Source organism: Rhinichthys klamathensis, unplaced genomic scaffold, assembly GCF_029890125.1.
Source record: "Rhinichthys klamathensis goyatoka isolate OS25496 unplaced genomic scaffold, OSU_Roscu_1.1 h1tg000815l_1, whole genome shotgun sequence".
NCBI lineage: Eukaryota > Metazoa > Chordata > Actinopteri > Cypriniformes > Leuciscidae > Rhinichthys > Rhinichthys klamathensis.
Window position 1 is genome coordinate 76,191 of NW_026607202.1, and position 3,810 is coordinate 80,000.

Below are 3,810 nucleotides of genomic sequence, written 5' to 3' on the forward strand. Positions count from 1 at the left end.
AGCAATTTCCAAATATAAATAACTTAAACAATTAACTTAATTTTATTTGAATAATTGTAACCAAAGTTAAAATGCAATAAAAAGATTTGCACATTCCTTGTTACATCTGGTTGTTTGTCGTGTAATTTAATGCATTATACTTAAAGGTGTATATGAATAAATAAGTATTATAATGTATAACTTTGGTTAAAATTATTCATGAGATCAAAGAAAGCATCAGAAGATGCATTAGTTAATGCATTCAAATTATTTTATGAAGAGTTTATTGCTATTGTGTGAAAGTGTGTTTTATGTCTTTATTTTACCTTTTGAACCTTTTATAGTTTCTTTTGAGCTTTTCTATATTGATAATGTGTGAAATTCAATGTCTGTATACCTGTTGTTTTTATTTGGTTATTCATTCATTGTGTTTTCGCTTTCCGGCCAAGTGATCCAACAATAGCGAACAACAGCCAGCAGAGGGCAGTGTGTTACAGCCAGCAGAGGGCAGTGTGTTACAGCCAGCAGAGGGCAGTGTGCTACAGCCAGCAGAGGGCAGTGTGCTACAGCCAGCAGAGGGCAGTGTGCTACAGCCAGCAGAGGGCAGTGTGCTACAGCCAGCAGAGGGCAGTGTGCTACAGCCAGCAGAGGGCAGTGTGTTACAGCCAGCAGAGGGCAGTGTGCTACAGCCAGCAGAGGGCAGTGTGCTACAGCCAGCAGAGGGCAGTGTGTTACAGCCAGCAGAGGGCAGTGTGCTACAGCCAGCAGAGGGCAGTGTGCTACAGCCAGCAGAGGGCAGTGTGCTACAGCCAGCAGAGGGCAGTGTGCTACAGCCAGCAGAGGGCAGTGTGTTACAGCCAGCAGAGGGCAGTGTGCTACAGCCAGCAGAGGGCAGTGTGCTACAGCCAGCAGAGGGCAGTGTGTTACAGCCAGCAGAGGGCAGTGTGCTACAGCCAGCAGAGGGCAGTGTGCTACAGCCAGCAGAGGGCAGTGTGTTACAGCCAGCAGAGGGCAGTGTGCTACAGCCAGCAGAGGGCAGTGTGCTACAGCCAGCAGAGGGCAGTGTGCTACAGCCAGCAGAGGGCAGTGTGCTACAGCCAGCAGAGGGCAGTGTGTTACAGCCAGCAGAGGGCAGTGTGCTACAGCCAGCAGAGGGCAGTGTGCTACAGCCAGCAGAGGGCAGTGTGCTACAGCCAGCAGAGGGCAGTGTGTTACAGCCAGCAGAGGGCAGTGTGCTACAGCCAGCAGAGGGCAGTGTGCTACAGCCAGCAGAGGGCAGTGTGCTACAGCCAGCAGAGGGCAGTGTGCTACAGCCAGCAGAGGGCAGTGTGCTACAGCCAGCAGAGGGCAGTGTGCTACAGCTAGCAGAGGGCAGTGTGTTACAGCCAGCAGAGGGCAGTGTGCTACAGCCAGCAGAGGGCAGTGTGTTACAGCCAGCAGAGGGCAGTGTGCTACAGCTAGCAGAGGGCAGTGTGTTACAGCCAGCAGAGGGCAGTGTGCTACAGCCAGCAGAGGGCAGTGTGCTACAGCCAGCAGAGGGCAGTGTGCTACAGCCAGCAGAGGGCAGTGTGCTACAGCCAGCAGAGGGCAGTGTGCTACAGCCAGCAGAGGGCAGTGTGCTACAGCCAGCAGAGGGCAGTGTGCTACAGCCAGCAGAGGGCAGTGTGTTACAGCCAGCAGAGGGCAGTGTGCTACAGCCAGCAGAGGGCAGTGTGCTACAGCCAGCAGAGGGCAGTGTGTTACAGCCAGCAGAGGGCAGTGTGCTACAGCCAGCAGAGGGCAGTGTGCTACAGCCAGCAGAGGGCAGTGTGCTACAGCCAGCAGAGGGCAGTGTGCTACAGCCAGCAGAGGGCAGTGTGTTACAGCCAGCAGAGGGCAGTGTGCTACAGCCAGCAGAGGGCAGTGTGCTACAGCCAGCAGAGGGCAGTGTGCTACAGCCAGCAGAGGGCAGTGTGCTACAGCCAGCAGAGGGCAGTGTGCTACAGCCAGCAGAGGGCAGTGTGTTACAGCCAGCAGAGGGCAGTGTGCTACAGCCAGCAGAGGGCAGTGTGCTACAGCCAGCAGAGGGCAGTGTGCTACAGCCAGCAGAGGGCAGTGTGTTACAGCCAGCAGAGGGCAGTGTGCTACAGCCAGCAGAGGGCAGTGTGCTACAGCCAGCAGAGGGCAGTGTGCTACAGCCAGCAGAGGGCAGTGTGCTACAGCCAGCAGAGGGCAGTGTGCTACAGCCAGCAGAGGGCAGTGTGCTACAGCCAGCAGAGGGCAGTGTGCTACAGCCAGCAGAGGGCAGTGTGTTACAGCCAGCAGAGGGCAGTGTGCTACAGCCAGCAGAGGGCAGTGTGTTACAGCCAGCAGAGGGTAGTGTGCTACAGCCAGCAGAGGGCAGTGTGTTACAGCCAGCAGAGGGCAGTGTGCTACAGCCAGCAGAGGGCAGTGTGTTACAGCCAGCAGAGGGCAGTGTGCTACAGCCAGCAGAGGGCAGTGTGTTACAGCCAGCAGAGGGCAGTGTGCTACAGCCAGCAGAGGGCAGTGTGCTACAGCTAGCAGAGGGCAGTGTGTTACAGCCAGCAGAGGGCAGTGTGCTACAGCCAGCAGAGGGCAGTGTGTTACAGCCAGCAGAGGGCAGTGTGCTACAGCTAGCAGAGGGCAGTGTGTTACAGCCAGCAGAGGGCAGTGTGCTACAGCCAGCAGAGGGCAGTGTGCTACAGCCAGCAGAGGGCAGTGTGCTACAGCCAGCAGAGGGCAGTGTGCTACAGCCAGCAGAGGGCAGTGTGCTACAGCCAGCAGAGGGCAGTGTGCTACAGCCAGCAGAGGGCAGTGTGCTACAGCCAGCAGAGGGCAGTGTGTTACAGCCAGCAGAGGGCAGTGTGCTACAGCCAGCAGAGGGCAGTGTGCTACAGCCAGCAGAGGGCAGTGTGTTACAGCCAGCAGAGGGCAGTGTGCTACAGCCAGCAGAGGGCAGTGTGCTACAGCCAGCAGAGGGCAGTGTGCTACAGCCAGCAGAGGGCAGTGTGCTACAGCCAGCAGAGGGCAGTGTGCTACAGCCAGCAGAGGGCAGTGTGCTACAGCCAGCAGAGGGCAGTGTGTTACAGCCAGCAGAGGGCAGTGTGCTACAGCCAGCAGAGGGCAGTGTGCTACAGCCAGCAGAGGGCAGTGTGCTACAGCCAGCAGAGGGCAGTGTGTTACAGCAAGCAGAGGGCAGTGTGCTACAGCCAGCAGAGGGCAGTGTGCTACAGCCAGCAGAGGGCAGTGTGCTACAGCCAGCAGAGGGCAGTGTGCTACAGCCAGCAGAGGGCAGTGTGTTACAGCCAGCAGAGGGCAGTGTGCTACAGCCAGCAGAGGGCAGTGTGTTACAGCCAGCAGAGGGTAGTGTGCTACAGCCAGCAGAGGGCAGTGTGTTACAGCCAGCAGAGGGCAGTGTGCTACAGCCAGCAGAGGGCAGTGTGTTACAGCCAGCAGAGGGCAGTGTGCTACAGCCAGCAGAGGGCAGTGTGTTACAGCCAGCAGAGGGCAGTGTGCTACAGCCAGCAGAGGGCAGTGTGCTACAGCCAGCAGAGGGCAGTGTGTTACAGCCAGCAGAGGGCAGTGTGCTACAGCCAGCAGAGGGCAGTGTGCTACAGCCAGCAGAGGGCAGTGTGCTACAGCCAGCAGAGGGCAGTGTGCTACAGCCAGCAGAGGGCAGTGTGTTACAGCCAGCAGAGGGCAGTGTGCTACAGCCAGCAGAGGGCAGTGTGTTACAGCCAGCCATATAAACTTTTATATATGTATAAAAAATAAATGATATATACATATATATGTTCATCATGAGATAATTTTATGAATGTAGTTTAAATT